General features: G+C 41.1%; 1 protein-coding gene across 3 annotated transcripts in view; it reads left to right on the forward strand.

Moving 5' to 3' along the window:
• The first annotated feature begins 6,650 nt into the window (after window positions 1–6,650).
• Window positions 6,651–25,110, forward strand: part of sano (serrano) — an 81,110-nt gene continuing 62,650 nt past the window's right edge. For 2 of the 3 annotated variants that reach the window (NM_166315.3, NM_001144234.2), the window contains exons 1-2: window positions 6,651–6,900; window positions 8,086–8,388. The gene's annotated coding sequence lies outside the window, so the exon portion shown is untranslated. The remainder of the gene's footprint in view (window positions 6,901–8,085; window positions 8,389–25,110) is intronic. The other variant, NM_166314.3, reaches the window with a different exon arrangement.

Raw genomic sequence — 25,110 nt, forward strand, 5'->3', positions numbered from 1 at the left:
ATAAATAACAATAGATCAATTAAAGGATACAGCTGGCTTGTTTATTGATTAATTTATGATCAATTGGTTGTTAGCAACTATATATTTACGAATAATAAAGTGCATGTAACAGATTTATATCTCATCATTCCCAGAACAATAATCCCACTTTATGGGCAGATATGCCTGACAGTACGTAAAGTAACTGCTGCCTAGTGTGGATTTGTAATCATGCATTTAAAATTCAGCAGCACGATCGAAAAGAAAAAAAAAAAAACAATCGGCAAACGGCTAACAACCAACAAAGAAGCCCAAGAATGCAATGCAACGGCAATTGGCTGGTCTTGGCCAAGGCAAAAACTTATTAATACCTTATTAGACAAGGGTCGTAGTCGCCGGCAATCCGTCTCCATGGAATATCAATGAGAACGGCACCAGCGGCAACGAGCGCGGTGGCATTTCCGCTTGGCCACCAACTAGTCCCACGGTGGCACCATGGGCGACAAACCAACGGTGACCGATCAATTCGCGTTTCGGTTTTTGGCTTGTGCAGCACACAGTTGCAGTTGCAGTTGCAGTCACAGGAAATGCAATCATAAATCGCCCATGATGACGATGACCGTGGCTAAGACTCCCTTTCCCGTTCCTTTGGCTTCCTCCCTCGGACGTCGGCCAATGTTTATGTTCATGGCTGGGCAATTAGCCTGGCCGAGATCTGGGCCCAACCAGGAAACGATTCTCGGCACTCTATGCGTAGGGTATCCCACTTTTTTTTTGCAATGGAAATTTTAAGTGCTGTCGAGATCTTCAGAAACACAGTCTACTTAAAAACGTTTAGTAGAAGGTATTAAGTGGTACTTTCATAGAGTATGGAAAGCATTAGGACTAGCTTACTCTAATCTCCCGTAATACCTTCATAATTCAATGGCATTATCCTTTGGAGCAACTGAAGTATAGGGTATAGGCGCTCCAGAATGTTTTCCAGCTGCTTTCCATATTGTTTCCATACTATTCCTTGGACCAGACACTTGTCAGATTGCATGTTCAATTCTAATAATATAATCCACAGCTGCGGCCTTTACTTTGCACTGCTTCGGAAATATTTGCGTGCCTGGGCATTGTCTAAATGGTTTGGTGTGAGGAGGGGGGGTGGGGGGTGGGGGGATCCTCTCCATTTTCCAACCCACTTTGTGGGGTTTTCGTTTTTTCATCGCAGGGTGTCTGCATTACAACATCATTAGAATTTGATTTGCGTTTCCTTGGGATGCGGCTGTTGCTGCCCCTTCGCCTTGGCCTTCGCTGCTAACGTGGCATTAAAGCCCATTTAGCTGTCGTGTGGCAATTATTGATCAACAAGGTGCCACAATCGGCCATGGCCAAGTACTTGCCTCTTTGGCTGTTAATTCTGCGTGGTCTTCTTGGCCGTTCAGCCAGCCGGGCATTTGCATAAAGCCGTTTAACCGTTTTGCCAGCTAAAAGCAATTTTATGCCCCCATGCAGCCACGCCCCCCCCTGCTCCCCAGCGCCCCTGCGCACCGTTTGAATCCCTGAAACCGCACTTAACACGCTTCATTTGACCAAACTGCTGACTGTCGACGGACGCTTTCGCTCAACGCTCCATGTCCATGGCCGCAAGCGTTTAAATATTTATGTCTTGTGTATTTAAGTTAATCACATCCGAATGATGAGCTTCAACTACTGTGCTGTGGCATCTTTTTCTCGGAGGCTGCCGAGGCACTCTAATGATTTGCATGGCCAGCTGAAGAAGGAAGACACTCGGAGCCTGAAACACTCGGAAAAATAGAGCTGACAACAGCTTTAATGTCTTTTAAATTGATTTTTTTGGTTTGATATTATGTTTGGGCACATTTAATTAAAGAACTTTTATCTTTAATTTAAGAATGCAAATAACATTTATATCCTTGTGCTATTCTCTAACTCGAATGTATTATCGGATTAAAACCATTTCAGGTTTACAACTTTTTAACAAAACGTTAATAACTCAAAGAGGCAATTTAAAAAACCGCTGTGTGGAGTTTACTATGAGGCGTCGCGAAATGTGGATAGAACTTCTTGCTCCGCCACAGGTGTCATTTGTTTGCATCTCTTATTGAGTCGTTAACATTCCTGTCTTTTCCCGTTTTTTTCCCTCTCCCCCCTTTTTGGGATATTTTAATTATTTAGTGGTGGTAACCGAAGAAAAAATAAAATAAAGTACCAAACACAATATACCAACAAATTCCCTCACATTAAGCGGTGAAGATACAACAAATTACCCCGAAAATGGCCACACGAAATGCGCCAAACAAGGTGAGGTGAGACACACACACGCCGAGTGCGACCTGTACAGTGAGGCAATGCGGAGGTAGAGGAAAAGGAAGCTGGCTCTACCCATCAGTTCCCATAAACATGTCCCCTTCCAATTTGCTTGTTCGCTGTTTTGCGTTGTCGCGACTGTTTTAGCATTTCATTAATTTATGTTTATTGTTAACACACACAAACACACATACATACACACTCGCAAGGAGAGAGACCATTGCCAATTGGCCGGGCTGACTATTTTTGGAATTTCTTCCATGGGTCTGGGACAGATTAGGCTCTGCCAATTTAGTGTGAAGTTTTGCATTTGCTCCTTTGGCGGCTCAAGTCGGCGACTAACGGCAGCTGGCAGAGCATCAATCAATGCAGTCGCGAATGCAGTTGCAGTTGCATCCACTTCCAAGTCCACATCCACCAGCTCGTGGGAGGGGAGTCCCGACATCCCGAAATCCCAGCGAGCAGTGGGCTGCCAACTGACCTTGCAATAAGGAAGTGACATTCGTCACTGTCTCGAACAAAAGCCGCAGCGGAAAAGTGCACTGGCAAAAAATAATTGCATTAATGGAGTAGCTAATTTTAAGTATATTGTATATCCTAGCAGCTTACTTTCGCCCTTTTCCATCTATACATTTTGGCCAGAACACGACAGCCTATCGTGCGAATTTTCCCCATACCACTTATGCTGGGCAATTAGTCTGGAGTTGGGTCGAAACCCCCCACCACCCGTTACCCTGCCCTGCCGTTCGAGCTCCATTTGGCCCCAACTGCTGGCCTCTAATGAGCGCAGCCTCCGTCTGGCTTCCATCTTTTAATTTATTTATTTTTAATATGCTGCACACTGCAGTCGGCCGTTTGCCTCGCCGCCGTCCGCCAAATTTTACAACTCAATAAATTGGCAACGCAAAGGCTTTTCTATCTCCGAGCTCCAATCATATGTTGGCAGTATGGTGTGCGCGAAATTATTGTTCTAACGGCATTTCAAAGCAATTTAGTGCCGCCTTTTTGGGTGGGCAGCAGTCCAATGACCGCGGTCCAAACTGCATTGTCTGCCTCGCGATGCCGCCTCCTTCCATATACACAGATACTATATAGAAGCTCGCAACTTCTGATCCAAACTCCAATTTGAGGCTCTCAGTCTGCGTGCGCCGCCAGCGAAATAGAAAAAACAAGAGAGAACACTCGTTGTCGAGTGTCACGAATATCGTATACCTTTTACCCAGCTAAAAAAAGTTCTCTAATTTATCATAAAAATTATCGAGAACTTGGCGGAAAACTAAACGGAAACGAAACTTTTTCTTCCCTGTGTAACATACTATTGAACGAGTCTAGTATACCCCTTCTACCCAGCTTGTAATGGGTGTAAATACCGAAACTTCAACTTCTGACTATGGCAATAGGCCGCCGCGCACAAAATCATCAACATAAATTTACTTTTAGTGCGTTGGTACTGTCAGGGGGGGGGGGGGGAGAGAGAGGGAAATGTTTGGAGAATGGGTGTTGAAACTCATAAAGAGAAGCGCCGCTTTTGGCCATAAAATTGACAGCTTATGGCCGGGAAATTGATAAACGTAAACAATGGACGATTTAAGTCGAACTACAACTATTCATTACGATCGATAATTTTGATATTGCCAAATGTCCTGCACAAAATGTGATAACGGTTTAATATATTGGTTACTTCAATGTGCATTTTTTCAAAACCTAAAATGGATAACAAAATATTGAAATGTGCGTTTTTAAAAGGCGTGTAATATATATATATATATACGAGTCAGCTTACAAAAATGTTCTTCATAAGTGGTGCAGTATAATATCGTTAATTTGTTCCTAATTTGCAATATGTTTAATTATTTTTTTTTATTCTCCACTTATCGCCCTCTGATATACGCATTTTAAATTCTTAATTTATGCATTTAGAACATTTCAGCGCCCATTTGTGGTTTTAATTATTTTCTTTTTCATTTTCCTTCCAGCCACTTATCAAGCTTGGGCTAATTTGTTCAGCGTCGAGGTAAAGAAATTCTTAATGAATTTCTATTATTCACCTCTCTTTCCATGTGGCATGTGCAATCGGTGGGGGCGAAAGAGATGCAAAAGGTGGGGCCAAGCGGCGTTAAATGTTTCGCTGGTCGGAGTACCGTTGTTTGTTGTGCGTTATGGTTTGTTGACTGCCGGCGACAACTTCCGACGCACTGCGGCAGCAACAGCAGAAGCAGCAACAGCAGCAGCAGCAACAACCCCAAAGTGGACGCTCCATTGCGGGTGGTGAGTGGTTTTGAGCCCGTTCTGGTTCGGAGTTTGCCACTCTTTGGGGAGCCACACACAATAAACAAAGAGGCCAGAAAGCGGCCAAAAGAACAAGCTTAGAACAACTCGAAAAGCATGCCGAAAAGTGTATTTAATTTAGCAGTTAATTAAATTTTCTACACTTCGAATGCGCCCCGTTCCACTGGCCAAAAAAATAAAAATAAAAAATACAACAAAATTCTTATGCTCCTCTTTTGTTTTAATAACTTTGATTGGTTGCGCAGAGCTCGAGGCAAAGTTTGTGTGGCTTGGTCGGCAAGACGGGTTGTTGGTTGGCCATAAAAATAAAGGAAATTGGACGAGATGACAACACCTGCTAATGACCCAAATTGGCGACTGCAGCAAAACACTGGAAAAGCTAATGGCCAACACCTGCTGTTTGCATAATTTTATTGCCTGATTCCCCGATAGCCCGTTACCCCGCTCCCGTGCGATTCACCTCCCCCCTACCCTGTTCTCATTTTCATTAATTGGAATTTCTTTTGGCCCGACTTGAAGCCCGCTGCTTGATGTAGCCACCGCTTGGTGGTTGGCTGCGGCTTCTTGTCTTTTGTCGCGCTTGAATTGGCATCCGTAAACAACAGCGTACCCCTCCCCCCCCTGTCATCAGCCGAAACAATGAACGAGTGAATTAATAAAGTTATGAAATAACCGAAATGGCTAAGAAAAAGGTTCACAATCGAACCATGTTCAATACCATTTGTATTTCTGGGTGTGGAGTTGCAAAGTGACGAGTGGGGAGTGTGGAGTGGGTGTGGGCCAAAAAAAAAAAATAATAATAACAAACCAGTAGCCGGAAAACAATTCAATTGTTTCGATGAAGTAATTACAATTTGTGAAAATAATTGAGGCCAGCGATTTGAAAGCAGGCACAGACATCTATGTTTATCTGTCACAACGGCCAAAGCGATTCAATTAAATGTATTTCACCCAATCGATTGTGAATTGATTTAAGATATGTTAGTCACATTTATGTAGGTATCCAGTTAAATTCCACATGGAATAATCCGTCTTGGGACTTTGAATTAACTGAGGTATTTGCGGTCAGCTTGTTGTTTAATATGCATATATATCTACCAAATTTGGTAAATAATCCCAATGGATTATAATCGATATAATTGAAAATACCTACTTTAATAATTTTCTTTTAATATATTTTTATTTGTTCAGCCAAGACAATATTTCCTAACAAACCTTTAGTGGAAAACCTCGTTCGACAAATTTCACTGGAAAATCAACTTTTTTGACAAATTGTAAATCGATACCCCTAAGTTGCAGGAGCCAATCAAGCCAAGTGTATTGAGTGCCCAAACTTTGGCTAATTGTTGCAATTGCACTTAATGAAGTCATCAATCGGGCAAAAGTATTTCAATTTATTTCCCCTTGCGGCAAATGCAATCGAGAAGAGTGAAAATTTGACTCAATTTGGGCAAACACTTGAAACTGTTTATTTATTTATTTGCTTATTTATCAACACGCCATGGCAACCACCCACTAACTTGGAAAAAAGAAAACTGAGTATCAACACACAAACAGCCACCACGGAAGTAGAGAGTGTGCGTGTGTGTGTGTGTGTGTTGGCCAAGTCACAGCTGTTTGGCCGGTATAACAGTATGACACGTAAAAAAGGTAAACAAACCGGCTGATGCAGTTTTACTTCCGCCGAAGAGAGCAATGTGTGAGTTTTCCAGCTAAGAGAGCGGGCCAAAATGCGAAGAGCGGCTTTGAAAAATGGCCAAGTCATTTGAAGGGATTTAAAAAAGAATTTGGTTTTCGGAGCTAATTGCCTTCATTTGTTTGGCTGTGGCCACAGATGAATTGCCTTGGAATTTTTTTTTTGGCTCTTGGCCACTTATTATTTCTTACCAAATCTAATAATCTACTACTATTTTCTACTACTAAATGTGGTCGAAAAGAGCAACAGCTATAAGCCGAAGCCTTCGACTTCGGGCCATGCCGGCGTTGCACGAAAACCAGTTCGTGGCCAACTCTTCCTCTTCATCTTGGCCAACAGCGACTCAGTGGCGAGCATTTTTGTTTGGCATTTCAGTTGAGCTTTGCCAGCCGAACGAAGAAGTCGAACTCGACGCTGCGTCTCTTTGCGTGTTGGTTTTCCCAATACAAATCTCTCAGTTCGTGTCCGCGCTTTAGAAAACTGAAAACCCAAAGAAGCAGCAATATCACTCGCAGCAGCAGCAGCAGCAACTGCTACAGCAGCAACATCACTCGCAGCAGCAGCAGCAGCGGCAGCAGCAATAAAATCAAAACACGTTTTACTCCCGCACATTGAAAACGGTAATTTGAACCCAATAACAAAAAGCGAAACAAAATTGTTGAATTAATTTAACACGGTAGCCTGTTTTCTAAAGTATAAATGAAGAAATGTTCTGCCAGAGAATTTTAAGCAAATTCAAACCGCTGATTTTGATGACAGGAGAAATGAATGCCAGTGTGGCCGAATGCGTGTGTGAGTGTGAGTGTGGCTGCCTTCTAAACAGCCTTGAAAGCTGGCTGGCAGCCTCTGTCAACCGAATAGTTGCTGCTGCAACAGCAGCATCTAGCGGCAGCGGCAGCCGAAGCAGCAGCAGCAACAACTGGCAACAAAAGGCTGGCAGCAAGTCACAACAAAAGAAAACAGAAGCGGCAGCTGACTTTATGACGTCGCCAGGCCTGGCGTGTTAACCTGGCCAAGAGCAGCTACCTTTACTACCTACTATATAGCTACCTGGCTAGACATGAAAGCCTGTGCTTGTGGTGTCTATCTGTTGCAACTGCAACCTAAGCGCTCCACAACACACACACACACACACGAGCGGCACTAAGTCCAGACTAAACACAAAACACACATACACACACTGCTGCACATGTGGAATGAAATTCGCTTTTGTTTTATGATTTTCATAAATTCTTCAACAGCAAACAAACGAAAAAAGTTTATATTAAAAAGAAGAAAATAGCTAAAAACGCGCAAAAAAAAGTTATAAGAAAAAATCCCTGTGTGTGCGAGTGGAAAAACCGGTTGCAGTTAAGGTTCCCGAGTCGCTGGGTGTGTGTGTGTGTGTGCGTGTGTTTGGCTTTTTTCGCTTGGCACAGGGCGAAAATAAATAAAAGCGATTAACTTGAGACAGTTTTAGTAGCCACTGTCCCCCTTCGCACCCTCTTTCGAGCCCTAGAACCCCAGATATAGCCTTAATCCCATCGGAATCCAGCGAAAAAGACGGAATCCGGGGGGCAGGCAGTTAGCCAAGTAGAAAGGAAAATTTGCAGACATTTGTTTGCCGGCAGATTTTTTCATAATTAAAATGGCTTGAGGGTTTTGTATTAGAAGTAATTTTTATATTGCATTACTCCTTTAATATTTAATTTTTGTAATTAATTAACATTTTAGCAGCTCATCTTTATATTTGTTTAAATTATTTTTCAATATTTAATGCTTTACTCTTAATTTATTCATTATTTCGTATTTCTTTATTGTTTCAGCATTTCCCACATACAAAGAGGATTTAATTTCCAATTGAAAAACCATTTAAATTGGTTTATAATTTCCGAAAATATTTGTGTTTGTGTTTTTTGAATGAAAGTGTGTAACCAAAAATATGGAAATTTCGCTCATAAATATTGATGTGTAATATTGAATATTTGTGTCTTTTACTTTGAAGCCGGTTTCGTTTCTGTGTCGATATTTTGCATTATTAATTACAATTTACGTTCATCAAGTGGAAACAGTCAAACAAATTGAGAGACAATTCAGAGACAAAACATGGAAAACTATGTGTGAACGATGTGAGTAAATGCAAAGCAATTTTGTTTTCTTATCCATATATCTTTGAACTGCGATTAATTACAATCCTCATTGAAATTTTCATCCCACTCCAATTCTCGGGGGGGCATTTAAGCAAATTTGGCAAAATTTCCATTTCAATTTAAATTTGCAATTAAATTGGATTGTTTTGCATCTCATTTGCTACCTCATATCCCGTGTGTAATGCCATCTAATCAGCATCTTTCCATTATTTAATCGTTTATATTTACACCCCCCTTACTCACCCACTGCTGCAGCTCAGTAAATATTACCCATACGACATGGTAGCCCAGCGAAACGTGCTCGGCATGCTCGAGTGAGGCAAATCAATTAAAATTTCAGAGATTTTACGACCACACTGACTAAATGATGATGCCGTTCGCTTAAAACTAACTTTAAAGGCAGCGGGACGCGCCTCCATAAAAACTACAAAAACAAATATCAACAAACGCGTGCAACATTTGCATAAATTCCAATACATTATTATTATTTCTGTTGCTGTTGCGTTTTTGTCGTTTTGTGTTTTGACCAACTCTCGAATATTCAAAAGCCAATTGGGCAAAGTTTTTTTTTTGCCAAATATGCAAAAACACGCGTCGAATAATATTTTTGTTTGACAATTTCTGCTGGCATTTAATCTGTTTTTGTCGCATTTTGTGGCAATTAAATGGCAGCGAATTAATCATAAAAAAGGCGTAAAATTTTATTTACAACATTTATTCGCCAGCTGTCGATGCGGCACGGAACGTTACAGTCATAAACATAGGTCGATTTGTGGATGCAGATGGACCAGCAAGGCGTTTATATTAAAATATAATTGGTATGTGATATTGGTTCCGATTTCGAACTATAGCCACGAAGCGCACTGTACCAACGATTTCCTAAATGAAATTGTGTGTACAAATGAGGCACGTGGGCATTGGTTGGCTTAGGTCGAATCAACTTGATTTATGTAAATTGGAAACTGTTCGCATAGAAAAACAAAGTTATAATTGAGAGACGAGATTAAAATGCACTTTTCGATTGGCTGTCGTGAAGAAACAACATACAATGGCTTATAAATCTCACACTTGAAAAATATTTTAGATTTTTCCCGGAAAATTTAATCTACAGTTTGAATGAAATAGTGCTTAAACGTTTTTCATTGCAAAACTTTTGCTTCTATCCAAAAATATATTCCTTTGCCGCCATAATCCTGCGGTAATCCCCAATGAAGATTCGAGTTTCAGTTGGACCAAAAATATTTTCCACTTGAATGCCGGAACAGAAATGCAATTAAATTCCACTAAATGCAGCAGCTTGTGGGCGGAATGGTTTCTGAATGAAATTTGCAGTGGGAACCGAATCACTTTTGCCTCGCCCTTCTTTTCCTCTTGCAGCTAATTAATTTGGCATTAATTTTAATGCAATTTGCTCGCTTATCTCAAAGGCCAATAAATCAACACGGAAATCGGATTCCCATAATTTCAAATGCACCACATAACTCATATTTGCCTTCGGCTTTTGGTATCGGTTAATTAAGAACCAAAAAAGCAAAAAAGAACATTGAACACCATTTAAAGCCCAACAAACGGTAGGGCAAAAAATAATGAATAAATTGCGTAGATCAGGAACTATAGCATTTCTGCCCTGTCGAGTGTTAAATTGAAGATAATTTTTAATTATGCCCACAGTCGGGCCAGGCGCGCACGTTAAATTGCCTTTTAAAATTCAATTTACATTCGGTTTGGCTTTTCCGTAAAGTGTTCACTTTGGGATCGCAGCTCCAGGCATCATTACTTTGCGAGGGCTGATCTAAGAGTTAGCCGACTATTTCTGCCTAAACATGTGCTTAAAAGTTTAAGTTGATAATTTTTAAGTGACTTTTCCAAATCTTATTGTTTTATTTCTAAGTCAAATTTCCCTAATATTTATTAAGATTCTCTTTGAAACTCTATGAACTTCCTCCGCCAAAATCCGATGGTCTTGAATTCGACCTGGAAACCGGAGACGGGCCAGAATAAAAACAATTACACGCATGTGCGTAAGACTTTGGCAACTTCGTGGCTGGCCCAACTGGGCACCCGAAGATCTTTTGGATCTTTGAGCTCTGGGGTATAGGGTCTCGGATCTCCCCAAGCCGCCCTCCACTCCATTGTATTTTTTTTCTCTCTACAGGAAGCTGCGTGGCTTTGGCATTTAAAAATGTATTAATTTTGACGCGCCGGGCCGTAGTTGTTGTTTATGCTTGTTGCGTGAGCCGACACTGATGATGGTATCTGTATCTGAATCTTTAGCCATGTCCGATGCCGATGCCGGTGCCGATGCCGATGGTTCGTCGGTATTATATCGGAGGCACCACCGATGAGAGGAGTGATATAAATGCGAATAAGTTACGTCAATTTTCGTGTGTTGTATGTGTCTGTCTGCCCTGGCCTTTGGAATACTTTATCATTTCGTTTTTTGTTCTTCCTACTCCTCCATCTGCTCCAAAAAAAAAAACCCCTTCCTCGGCAATTCTGGTTCTTTTTCTGGTATTCGCTAGCCGAAGGTCTACAACCTTGGCAGAGTTAAGTCAGCTTTACTGGAGCTGACTGTCACTTCAACTCCGGCGATATGGGAGATTTCCTCTTGACAGACTGTTCTGCCAAGGGTACGCCAGCAAAGACTTGGCCTCCCACACAAAATAGTAGGAATAGAGATTGTAAGGATGAGGCAGGATTTTGAATTATATCTACTCAGGTAAGATTCGTAATGACATATGACTTTTATGACCAGCAGACCATTTAAAGCCTGTTATAGCATGATGTTTCTACTATTCATAGGTAGTAATAGGGCACCTTTAACTTCGTCTGTCCGATTCCCTCAGATTTGCTGCTTCAGTTTAATTCTTGGCGCATAATTAGCTGCTATAAACTGATAGGTTTCCCTATGACAAATGATGTGAACCAGCCAGCAGAAACAGAAGTTCTCCAGAGTGCTGGATGTGCGCGTAAATATTTGCATAAATATTACATATATTAATGCTAATGAGGCATCAAATGGCTGACGATTACGAGCGGATTGGCTGAAGCCAATGACCCACAGAGGAATAAAATGCTGGATTGATGGAATCTTAAGACCTAAGACTCAAGAAGGCCAAGATCAGAGACCGGCCAAAAGAGCCGACTGGTGTTTTGGTGTCTGTTTTGGTGTTATAAAACATTTCATTACACGATACAATTGAGTGAACGCCTTGAACTTCCGCTTCAAGAAGTTCAGCGCAGTTCAGAGCGCCGGGCCAAAACCAATGAAGTCAGAGTTGGCCAACGGACTTTGTTGTTGTTATAGTTATTGTAGCACTGCTCGTTGCTGTTGTTGTTGTTAATAATATTATTGTTGTTGTTATTGTTGGCAAGCAGGAGGTGGGGGAGTCGCTGGAATGACAAGCCATGCCAAGACGAAGACGAAGTCTCTTGTCCGCAGTCATTTTGTGCTGAGTTGTATCTGTGTGTCTGAATCTTCATTTGTGTAGATACACTGTGCGAAAAAAGCTGCCATATATATTTGAGATTTTTTTTTTACATGCGTTCGTTAAATTTAATTCATTTTTAAACAAACTAATATGTTATTTGTGACGTAATTTAGTATAGAATTGTAGTAGAATACTTGTAGTACAACATTTCTCTCGGTGTACATTTGTGCGGAGCCATGTTTCACACTTCAGAGGGCCTATCGGCGGCCTCAGCAGGCCAAACAAATTGTAAAGTCATAGGCAAGGGACGAGACCAGCCGCAAGCCCCAAGTCGAAGAGCAAGTCCAAGTCCATGACCAACTCCAGGTCCTCCTCGAGTGGCCGGAGCAATGAGGGGACGGCAGAAAATAAAGTTAAGCAGTACAAAAAGGCTTTTAATTTTAATTTGCATATGGCAGAACGCGCTGGAGCGGAGCTGAAGAACCCAGGGCAGAACCAAACCAATCCGAACTGAACCGAGTATCTGTAAGATACTCGTACATGCAATGCCAAGTGGTAGAATGAGAACAACTTTGGCCCTTCGCGGTGGCGGGGAAAATGCAAGTTAAATTTAATTTATTTCTCCAGCAATTGCCGAGCTTGAAGAGGAGTCTTTTTTAAAGATTTTCTTTCTTTTTTTTTGTTATTTTCATTTTTGCCATTGTTGTTGCTGTGTGAAAAATGAGCCAAATAGGAGTTCCAGCCCGAGTCTCACTCTCTTCTTAAGTGGGTTCAACTCTAATGACCGCGTGTGAAAATGAAAATGGAAAATGCTGCCTCTACTTGTGTCTGCTATGTATTTGTTGTACTAAGCTTGTAGTTGGCGGCGTTGGCGGCTTCATCATCATCGCCACCATCATCATCATCATTATCATCTCCGCGCTCCAGTGGATTCAACACGGCCAAGGAAATCGCGGGGAGCAACATGTGAACTTGTGAAAAATCGAAATTCCAATTCAAAGTCGCAACTTTTGCCAGCCATTCCAGCCCAGCCAGCCAGCCAGCCAGCCAGGTCTTCTTGGCCAACGTTGAGAAATGATTTACGCTTAAATAACATGTTGCATGTGGCAAGTATGTCGTTGTTGTTGCTGTTGTTGCTCTTGCCGACCAGATCGTGAAGTTCTTCTTCAACTTCCCCCTTTTTTTTGAGTGGCCCATGGCAATGATAATGAATTTCTACCTTCGCCAGGAAATAACTCCGAGAAAATCTTAAGAACAGAATAATACAAAACGAAAAAGAAGTCAAGTCCGGGAGACAAGAGCCACAAATTAAGGGATTCAGTGGGGGATTAGATTCAGGTCAGCGCAATCGATGCCCGCAAATTATATTCAATTACAATTTGGCATATCAAGATTTCAGCAAATCAATTATGGCCCAGAAATTGCCAAGCAAGAATTAATGAAGAATTAAATTTCTTAGAAGAGTGAAAACAACAAATTACACACAAAATTAGAGAGTGATATAAAGAGAATGCTTAGCACTTAGAAAATTAATTAGTTTCAAAGATTGTAGTTGTAATAAATTTTTAAATTTAACATTTTATTATTGAACATCAATAGGAATTAAAAACATTTGAAATCAACCGGAAAACTTATTCGGTAATCATTTCCATTTTTTGACAATTATTATCAAATTATCACAAGTTTCGTTGAAAGTTTGCAACCAACCGAAATTGGTTTTGATGTTATGAAATTCAGTGTTCAAGAAAAAGACAATAATGAAGTCATGAAAACAAAAACCAATCGGTGACAGTCTGGGCAAAAAAACAGACTGAGTGGACAAAGGCAAACAACTTGGAGGAAAAAGAAGCTGGAATAGAGGTGGAAAACGCTGAAAGCATCATCGAGTGCAAAAACTATTTTCGAGGGGGGAACTTGAATGACTTGGGCACGAATTGATGATTTTTTTGTAATATTTGTTTTTCTGCACATTTTACATAATTTTCCCTTTCCACAAACCACTCAATTTTAAATTTCTTTTGTCGAATGCTTAAATTCACAGAGATTATTTTGTAATATTTCCCATTCATAATTTGGCTACAAATCGTGGCTCATTCTCGATTACTTCAGTTGGCATTAAGCAAAATCCACAGCTGACAATGTAAGCACAGAAAATGGCTTTTAGCCAAGCTCCTGAGGGGAATTTTCCACTATCCGCTACTTTTAGTCCACAGAAGTTTTAACAAATTCAATTATGTTCCACTGATGGCTTTTTCCACCTTACTTTTTGTTTAATTGAACAATGTGTCGAATTTCGATGGTTTTTCCAAGCAGACATAAACCAGCTGGAAAAATGTGCTTATTTCACTGCGAGAATGGAAAATGACTTAATTATGCAGATTATATTTAATGCTGCTAAAAATGGCACACTGCCCTAAGTAAATAATTTCATTAGCCGGTGCCCAAAAGCAGGCAAAGAACTATAAAATAAATGTGCAGCATATTTCTACATAAATCCAGTTCATGCATATTTTGGCTCGGTTTTATTTTGCTTTTAATTTTTTTTTTTTGCACCGGACATGGCTGTGCAATTTGGGGCACGCGCCCACAGGCCGACAGAAGGGGGCTAGAAAAAAACTGAAAAGGAAAAAGAATATTGATATGTGTGAAAAATGGCCAACTGAATTGGCAGCGACACCAACAATGCACAGTCAAATTGGCCCAAAAAAGTGACAAATACCTCGATACAGGACCGACAGGTAAACTTTTCCACTTTTCCACATATCCACAATTCCACTCCTCGCCCAGCACTTTTGTTGCGACATCTCAGTCGCAGTTGCAACAACAATCGACAGACAGATGGCCAGACAGTTGGCAACCCAGACATATGGGGCTCAAAAAAGGCTGCTTGGCACATGCCAAAATGGCAACCGCAGCGTAAAAATGCCAAACTAACAAAAAATGTGTTCGCATAAAAAAATAAAAATAAGAAAAGAAAAAAAAAAAAAAACAAAGGGAAAATGCAGGCAACGCAGCCCAGTCAAATACCAAATGATTTGTCAGCAATCGTTGCAGTGGAGTGCGCAGGGTTAAGGGAGAGTAAGTAATGGGTTAAGGGGCAGGAAGTGCACTGCCCCAAGGTAGAAACCAAAAAAAAAAAAAAAAGGGGAAGCCTTTGATGGCGGCGCTCATCAAAGTCAAAAGATATGCGAATATTTGCATGCAATTCAGCAGTGGGAATGTGCAAAGTTAGTTGAGGCAATCTATTACTTAATTGGATGAAAACCAAACAAATTAAAGATTTGTTGGTGTTTTTAACTGGCTCTTAACTCTTTATTCAGTTAGACATAACACCAAGTCCAATGCCCTTGTCCGAATTTTATTACTTAATGTTATTGCATTTCTCCTATTTCTCTCCAAACGATACCATACCACTCATTCGATTTGCATAAGTCTTTAATTGATTCGTGTCATTAGGCCGATTGGTTTCGTATTGAAAATAATGAATAACCAAAAGCTACGCCAGCTGGCTGACTCGGGCAATCATTAGATCAGCCAGGTCTGAACGATTCTGCAATCCCGGAGTTATCCAATACGTTTGGATCGTGATTGCCAGACAAATGACATTTGACATGTTGTCTCGAACAGAGAAAAGCCAACTTAATTGTTGCCTGCATTGTGGCCTCTCCATATGGCAACTTTATGCTTATCTGGACATAAGAGGAAACCGAGAATAAAAGAAGTAAGTTGCTCATAAATTTGTTTGTTGCCGTTGCAATTGTTTAATTGTTGCCCGGGTCCGGCCAAGACCAGGCCAAAACCAGCCAGCAATGTGGCTGGCTCGGACTGGGCTTGAAAGCATTTTTGTTTCGGGCTGATAATCGGTTTAAAAGTGACTCAACTTTTCGGCTTGCATGTGGCAATTGTCTGTTGTTTGTTGGCCGTCGCTTGTTTGTTTTTTTTTTGTGGCCGCTACTGCTGCGGCTCCTGCTTTTAGAAATTATTGTCAATTGTGTGCAGCATAAGCTGAATTAAATTTCAAACAATTCAACAAGTTTTAATTGCGCCACGGGCAGCGAAAGAAAGAGGATTTTCGGTTGCGGTGCGAGATTTCCAGAAAATGTTGCGGTTACCCACCAAAGCCGGTGACCTTAGGATTTTCGGAGTTGTCGAAGGGGAAGGCGGAGGCGCAATCAAAAATCTGATTTTTCCCTTCATAAACTGGCCGCGGGTGATGTCAGCCAGTCAGTTAGTCTGTCAGTCTGTCAGATCGTGATCGATGCTCACAATTTTCATTCAGTTTGTTATTGTTCTCCAAGGACCGCCGCTTGGGGCTAGAAATCGGTTTCGATTTGACCGGGCCAACTGTCAACGAGCCTCAATCCGCAATCCGCAAATCCAGCAACTGTTAACTGTTGGCAAGCAATTGCAGCTGCAGCCGCAAAATATGGCCCATAATTCCTGAGCTTGGCCCTTTTGCTGTCACTAAATCGTGCTGTCAGGTTTCTCATTGCTCATAGCTGATAGCTCTTAGCTTCGAGTTCCCAAGTTCTTAGCCCTATAAGATCGTGTCTTCAGTATCCCCGGGTTCTAATTGCTAATCGAATGAACTTATTTAATTTCTTGCTATTTCATCCTCGGACCATTTCTAGGGCATCAATATTTCCCTCGTTTCAGGGCAACGAACATACTACTGTTGAGATCTAGGATTTCCGTGAATTAATTAACAATTCGAATATTCAAGAAAAGTGTTGAAAATATCCAAAACCATTTTGGTAAACTTTTCTTTAAAGGTATACAAACATAATTGGTTTTTAAAGAACTTCTTACAAAGAGGGGACGTTTCATTAACTTTTATTTAAATTGCGATGCTAATCGTGCAAAGCTTTTCCATCTTGTGGCCATTTCCTGGTCATTAGCATTTCCATTTTCGGTAGGACACTACGAGTAGTAGATTATGATTTTCTTAAATTAATTTTAAATTCGACAGGGTTTTAATTGAATCTCAGCACTCTGTACGGCGCCACTTCAATGCTGGCCAAATCCAAAATTGGAGCAAAATGCGACTGGAAACTTTAGCAGCTGAAAGAGCCCCAGAGCCAAAAGTCCGAAATGAAGATAAACACCCAAACATTTGCACACATGTTTGGGGGCGGTGGTCCGGAGGGGGCGTGGTCTGTTGCCAGAACTTGTGACAAACTTGGCTAACCGCCATGGCAGAGTTTTGCATGCTGTACGCTGTTCCATGCCATTCCATGTTCTGCTGGCGCACATGTCGTATACGCAATATGCACAAATAAATGTCAACTTAGAACCGACTGCAGCTATCCCTTTTACCCCCTCTCACCATTCAACTTTTTTTATTTTACCAAAGAGCTGAGCCCGCATTTAATAAAACCGAAATGAAATTAAATATACCACAACTGCTGACAAAATGTCAAGTGTAGCAATAAAGATGGGATAAACCAGAAAAGGGATAGCCAACGGCAGCCATCCTAATGAATTCCACCAAAAATGCGGGAGAGCGCAACAAATAAAAAATTATTTAAAGTTGAAAACTGGTAGGAAAAAAAAACCAACGGCGCAGAAGGAGGAGAAAAAATTAATTTAGCAAATTTTTAATTGCTCATGTCGTTTGGCGAGGCAGCCAACGATCGCATCAAGCTTCGCTGGAGCTGGCGGCTATTTGCTTTTGGCCCGGCTTGCGTGCTTTCGGCCGTGTTGTCTTCGCGTTGCCTTTTCTCTGTTTTACTTTGTTTTTTTTTCGCTTTTCTCGCCTTTTTCCCCCGGCACGTGAAGTTGAAGTTTAAGGTCAAAAAGAGAGGATTTTGCGAATCGCGAAGCGAGATATTCGCGCTGTCATCAGGGCTAAAAATTCGCATATGGCTCGCTTCTTTGCAAGTTCAAGAGCAGCAGCCACGTATGTATACGAGTACAAGTATAAACTTATTCGCTCCGAGCAAATCAGCTTAACCCCAGAAGAGCAGCTGTCATCATCTGGCGCTGATGAAAATTTCATGTTCGCCTGCTGGTCCCGAATACTTTTTACATTTACTGTCACGTGTGCGACAGTTCAATTGAAAAAGCATTCCTATGGCGAAATTCCTCATGCGAAATTGATTCCCCTCAAAAAGAAAAAAAAAAGGGTGCTGGTTGTAAGCGGATGTATTCGAGCAGCTTGACAGTTTTGATTTCGTGAAAGTATATTTGGAATTTTATGAAAACAAACAGCAGCTGGACTGGACACACAATCATTTGATTTCTGGTGGAAAGTAATAGTAAATAAAGCGGCAGTGAGAGTTCAATTCAAACAGAACATCTGATACAATTATTTGGAAATTATCAAAAAGTATCTCGTTTGCTATCTTATAAGCTACAAATGAGTTGTGGGATCATTCAAAGTCGAACTTTTATTATTAACATACAATTTAAATGCCTATCTCTGCATGCCAATTGAGCCAGTAATCCGTTCTATTATAAACACATTTAAACATATTTTAATTAAATTAGCTAAGCCGACTTCACCAAATGCCAAAAAGCATTTTGCCAAATTTGTCCAACCGTAAAAACGTTTGATTGCATATATCGGAAATATTAGCCAAATCCGAGCACTCAACGTAAATGAGATTTAATCACAGTTTGGCATTTGTGTTGTTGTTAGATCGGCTCCCAAGTGGCTTAATTTGCAAATATTTTTCTGTCGCCACAACAAATTGCTCCCCATTGAACCAATCGAGTACCCCCCTTCCCACCAACGAACTCGGAAAACTCCTCATCTCCATGGGAGCCCAGCCAAATGATACGGAATGAAACGAAACGCATCCCATGGGGATCGATCGGCGGCATGGTGGTGCTGCTCTTAGTGCTCCTGGCCCGTTTGTCAGTTTGGCAGCTGGCTCATAATTTGTAAGCCATATGACTGCGGGCAGGAAGTTGGCAATTGGCCAGGAAGAGATAGAAAGGAAGAGAGAGCGCGGGAGAGAGAGAGAGGGAAGCAAAGACGATCCATTTAATTACCTATGTATGTGGCAGGATACGGTGGCAGCCACCGATGCACCGGCCACTGCTGCCTCATAATCGAGTGGCCAGATGGACCTAATCAGCCATGGATATGGCCATTTATAAAAGCCAACAGAGACAGAGCTTCTCATTCTGCACTCCACTCCACTCAACTTCAATCCCGTCGCAGTTGCAGTCGCATAAAATGCAAATTTGCATTTGCCAAAGCGATTAGTTCGTGTCGAGCAGCAAGAGCATTCGAGAGCAATAAAAATATTTGCCATTGCAGCAATGCAGCTGAAACAAAACTTAATTAATCAAGGGCGAGGGGGATGGGTAAGGGGGAATGGTGATGCGAGAAGGGAGGGGCCAAAGTGGCAAGTGACATCCGTTGCTCGTCAGCTTCCGCAGGCTAACAGCTACACTCGAAGAAAAAAAAGGTAACCGAAAATTCTTCTGTTAAGTTCGACAATTTGAACATTTATACATTTGGAGGAGCACAGCACTTAAAGTTTAATTTGCATATGCTTACATACATATGTATGTGTGATACCGCACAACGAAGTGCTCGCCTTTTGTTGCAGTGCAGCTCTTCATCGACCATGTTCTGTTCGTTTTGCTTGGTGCCTCCCCAAAGACCGAACAACGGAAATGTTAAATGCCGCCAAGAGGCAGCCGCACCGCCGCCGCCGGCAGCGCCACCCCCCTCCCTTTGGGCCACCAGTCAGGTCCTTTCATTGATCATTGATTGAGTTTCGATTCGTTTCGATTCGATTCGATTCGTTGGGTTGTGTTAGGACTCCACAGTCCAGGTTTGTCCGCATTTCCATTTGCCCAGTGTCGTCTCCCGATGGCGACTCCCTTTGGAGGTATGTCCTCATTTTTTTTAGCATTCTGCTGAATAGACATGTTGGCCATGTTTGTTGACCAGCCAGGAGCCAACTGCCCTCATCAGCTACTTATCGCAGCTGTGCGAGCTTGTGTGCGTTCCCTGTATCCGTATCTGTATCTGTATCTGTGGACATCTGCATTTGTGTCTGTAAGTGACTTGCGACATAAAGTGCTTTTATTGATGTTCATTTGGTAAGGCAATTTGTAGCATTTTGTGACATTTATGCGTCTGGGCCATTTAAATGCCATTATGCAATTTGTTGTCCATCTGCTTGGGTGGCGCAGGAAGGGCTATAGATATATGTAGATATAGAGATACATGTAGAAAAGGCGCATTGGGATTAGAAGTTTGGGGGGGGAGAAGTGTCAACAGCCATCGACTTCTTCGATTAAGTGGAAATTCCAGTTGAATATTCAATGATATTTACAGAGTTCTCTTAACGAGCTGGGATGAGTATAAAATCTGAAATCTGGCTAATTATAATGTCATTTAAGTCAGGAGGAAAACAGTTGAGAACGCTTGTGCAAATGCATATATACCAACGAATACATTTGAATCAACTTTATTGACGCCTACAGCATATAAATTATAAAATGTATTTTTGTCATTATCCTAATTATTATCAACCTAAAAAAGTAATAGTAATGCCAAATATGAACTTTATTTCAGCTCAAATAACTCACACATTGACAGATCAGTTAACAACCTTTTACCACTCATTTCGAATCGATTAGACCCACATTCAATTCGCACAAGCTTATGCATAAATTACACATCTCATTTTATTTTATTTATTTGTCAACAGTATTCAGTTGGCATTTCCAACAGAGTTCGGCTTTCAGCACTCGCAGCAAACCAAATTAACTGACCTGCCGCAACTTGATTTTATTTTCAAATTTTTACGAATAAGCTCGAACGTCACTTGGCTTAAATATTCCGTTTTAAATTACTGAAATATTTTTTGTTTCGATTCGGCTTGATTGCTCTTGTTGTTTTTGTTTTGCATCTATGCGCTACACATTTAGGAGTAGAAACGAGTTTTCATAACCAGCAGTTATGTGGCAATTTCGGTTCTCTCCCACTCGGCTGCAGTTCATATTCATTAATTTATCACCGTTGCTGCGGGTTGGGTAACTTGGTCTATAAGCATATATACACATATATACATATATACTTTTGGGAGCGTGAATGTTTGTACTTTTCAGTGCTACCAATTAAGTGTGAAAAACCTTTTTCACTTCTCCACTTCTTTTTCGGCTGACTTGCGGCCTTGCCGCGATGCCAGCAACATTTACTGTCACAAAAAGCGACGTGGTTACCGCAGCATCGAGTTCGGATTCGGTTTTGGATTACAATGAAAAATGGCTTGAAGGCGTCTGCGGAAATGCCGAGCGAGTGGGGCTAACCGATTCCTGAAGAGGGTTTCCAGTTAAAAGGATTGGCAAGGGGGATAGGCGGTGGTACGGTAATTCAAGCCTTAATGAAGGTTGCTTTCGCCTGAGATTAATTAAAACAATTTATTGCCGCAAATTCCTTGCGGGCTCATCAACAATTTTCATATAAATAGCTTGACTTCAACACCCCATTTAATATGGGGTGTAAGAGAATCTTATTGCTTATTATCGTTATATTTACATGTACAAGCATTTGGCTTTCACCTTTAAACCGCTTCGATGCGAAAATCCTAAACTATTTTATGGAAAAATGTGGGCGGCGTTGGCTAAAAAAAAAAGACAACGATTCAATAAACTTTCCTTGTTTGTCCTTCACTGAATTTTATTTGTTTTTCCCGTTCGATGAATATTTTATTTGCAATTGTTGCTGCTCTCTGCCCTATCTCCCCATAAATTTTACATTCTCCAGCCGTTTCTTTTATTTCTACTTGCCGTGTTCCAAATGATTTAATATGCAGAGTCGTAAATTCCATTCAAAAACTTTTTGGCACTCAAATCTCGGTGTGTATTTTTCAAGCGATTTTTCCTCTATAGTTTGTTTGTTTGTTGTGGCTATGTGTTTTTTGCACCTCCAACTTGGCGTTACGTGAGTTGTCTGCCCCAAGGAGACTGCAAGTCGAACTTTGAGAGGGAAACAAATCAATGTCTCTCGTGGATAAACCACCACAACCCCCCCCCCAGAAATGCCACCCACTCCCCTTTCTAAACCATCGATGAAATTGCATTCGCGTGTGTGTATCTGTGTTTGTTTTAATATGCGTTAAGTATAGTGGCTGCAAGTACACGGGAAAAAATTGTTGATCCATTTGATTTGTATATTTGGAAATAGGTAGATGATATTGTGACTTCATTTAAATTTAATAAAAATATAAAGAGTTCTACTTAAAAAATAAAAATATTTAAGAAATTTTTGACATATGCCAGAAATTTTCTCTGTGCTCCTGTTGTTTGCCCAACCAGCCACACTATGATTTGGATTTTCCACCCAGCATCTACAATCCCCGCAGCACTAAAAACTTCAACGAAATGCATTTGCTATTGAAGTTTTTTGTTTGCATTTTTCGTTGCTTTTTTAGTTGCATTTTTGTCACCAGCTGCTGTTGTTGTTGCTCCTTCACTGTTTGTGCAACGTGTTTGCGGCAGTGTTTGTTGAGCTTAATTTTATTTTCAATTTCGAGCAAAAAATAAAATATCTTGTTGGTTTTCGATCGGCAACCGAATCATATGTTAAATAAATATGCCATTTTGTTCTATTAAAATTGCAATTTTCATTCGTTAAGCTCTGCGCTGCAAGCAAGTACACACTTAAAAAGCGCAATTTATTGGCCATATTTATTATAAATCATGGAGCGCAGAAATGGTGGAGCAGTAGAAAATGCAATGGAGAAAATGTCCACTAAGAAAAATACGAGAAAGCCAACGTCTTGCCGCTGCGGCAACGTTCGAGTTGCCGCAAATTGTGGCATTGCTGCTCCCTGCTGTTCCATCCACAACCACCACTTCACCACCTCCTTTTCTTCCTAGTATTACCACTTTTTTTGTGGCGTGGCGACTCGTCTAAAAATAACTTTTCCACACGCTTTCAGTGTGTTAAAAATAACATAATATTTTTCATAGTTCTTATAGCTGCGCTGTTGCACTTTGCGCTCGAATTGAAGAAATGTGTTGCAAGTTGCGTGTTGTATGCCCGGGGGTAATCGGAGTGCTTAGGGCGCTTAAAGCTAATAGTTAATAAAATGCCAGAACCCTTCAAGGCAGTCGCAATATCCCCTTGCCCCCTAAGTCCGCCCAAAGTCCCGTGGCCATAATCAAAGTCAACAACAAACGTACCTGTTAGCATGCTTAACACACTCATATGTGTGTGCGTGTGTGTGTGTGTGTGCACCTGCCTGTGACTCGACTTGACTTGAGGTTGAGTCGAGTTGACTTGGCCGCCTGTCATTCTGCCCTTAAATAGGGTACTGTGTACAATTTCACTCCTTCAAATATATGTTAAATATATTATTATTAATATTATGTATCTTCGTTATTGTTTTTATGATGTAAGAGCATTTAAATTGAAAATATGTATGTTATCTACTGGCGTTAGAGTATTCCTCGCGTCGGCTGCTGAAACGTATCCACAGCCTTATGGTTTCCCATCTCACCTGTGTTGTCTGTGGCAAGCTTTAATGCCTGCGTGTCATGAATGGCATCGCAATGTTTCCACTTTAGGGCTGCCAGCACACATATGTACATACTATACGTACCGAGTTGGCTGATAAAATTATGACATATGAAACTTTGGCTGACATCGGGCTAAAACCAAGCGAAAAGGCATGCAAAAGCTGTCTGCTGTTTTTGGCTCCCTTTTGTGCCCTTTGTTTCGGTGATTCGCCGCACCATTCCATTCTGGCCATAAACATGCACACAACATGGCCTGATAAAGCGAATCGGCCAAGTTAAGCTCCTCAACTTGTGCACTTGATTAAAGTGGCTAAGAACTGGCGAATGTGGAGTTTTCGGCTAGCATGGCATTAAAGTGCCCGCTGGTGGGTGTTGGCTGAGGTCACGAATTTTCCTAGGTAATTCTGTGGCAGCAGCAAACGTTAATGGTCGTCGAGCACATTATATTACGTATACGCCGCATGGGCGTCGTCAGCACAAAACTTGTCGAAGGAAAAAGTGGTTTTCGAAGTGGAAGCCAAATACCCATCTCGAAGGATTCTCTCCCTTGAGAGCTGATGCTGTCATTGCCATTGCCACTGCACATTTGGTGTTTTAATTAAAACGAAATTAACCCAAAGGACAGCGAATCTCCAGAATGGTGGAAGCAGATGTTTGTGGCAGTTGCGGGCGAGTGGACACAGCCACTGTGATGTAAGTCACTTTCGTAATATAAATTGTAATATTGTAACAATTTCACTGTGGCTGAAATGCAATTAACAGGTGTGAGTGTTTGCTGGCCGCCAAGCGACAGTTAATGCATATCAAGCAACAATGTGAAGGAGAGCAAAAATGTTGATTGGATGTCGGACACTCAAGGGGTTGAAGTTCATTCATAAATTTGTAATTAATTTGTTCAGCTTCGGAGGAATGCATTTATTGTCATTAAAAATATTTTTAAGGGAGCGTTCTTTTTAGAATCTTTCTATAGCCAACAGTTTTCTGAATGCGTTCTTAAATGAAATTCTTTGAAAATATTTTCTTGTCGCTACCATTTATGTCTTTAACCATATATTAAACGATACAATACACCACTATTTCCATTCCGTTTTACACCATATTGCCATCTGATATTTTTTTTTGCCCACTTTATGTGTACTCCTTGAAAAGGCGAAAAGCAAAATTTGCGCGAACAAGTTGATGATGATCCGATTAAAACTCTTATCAGTTAGTTATTCCTCCCACCGACATGAATTTCCCTATAGTGCGGCAACTTAGATTGCTCCTGTAGTCGGTGGAGTGGCGGGGGAACCGAGGGGTGGGAAGCTGGAGAAAAATAAATTCTGTTAACTGAAGAGGCAACAGAAAAGCGGCAACCAAGTCCGGCAAAAAGGCGCATCGAAGCGGCAACAAAGTTTCGGTTTCAGTTTTATATATACATATATATTATATATATATATATATTTTTTTTTTTCTTTTCGCCAACTCTTTATGCGCAAGGGTGTAAAGAGGGGGAAGTGAGAAGGGAAGTGGTGGAGGGGAGCCGGAACAAAAGGCCGACCAGGGCTACAAATTTCACTGGCTTTGAATAAGTTGGCTTTTTGTTTCAGTCCCGGCCGCCCATCTTATAAATAAAAACATATTTATGCAAGGCTAAGACCAAGGATAAGGATGATCCTTTTCGCAACTGCCGGATAAGTGCTGCAGCAACTTTTTTTTTGCCCAGAACAAAGGGGCTGCGGCGGGCAAAGTGGCAATTTTTATGTATTTATTTGCCCGGCCTGCGGCCAAAAGAGGCGAT

Source organism: Drosophila melanogaster, chromosome 2R (assembly GCF_000001215.4).
Source record: "Drosophila melanogaster chromosome 2R".
Lineage (NCBI taxonomy): Eukaryota > Metazoa > Arthropoda > Insecta > Diptera > Drosophilidae > Drosophila > Drosophila melanogaster.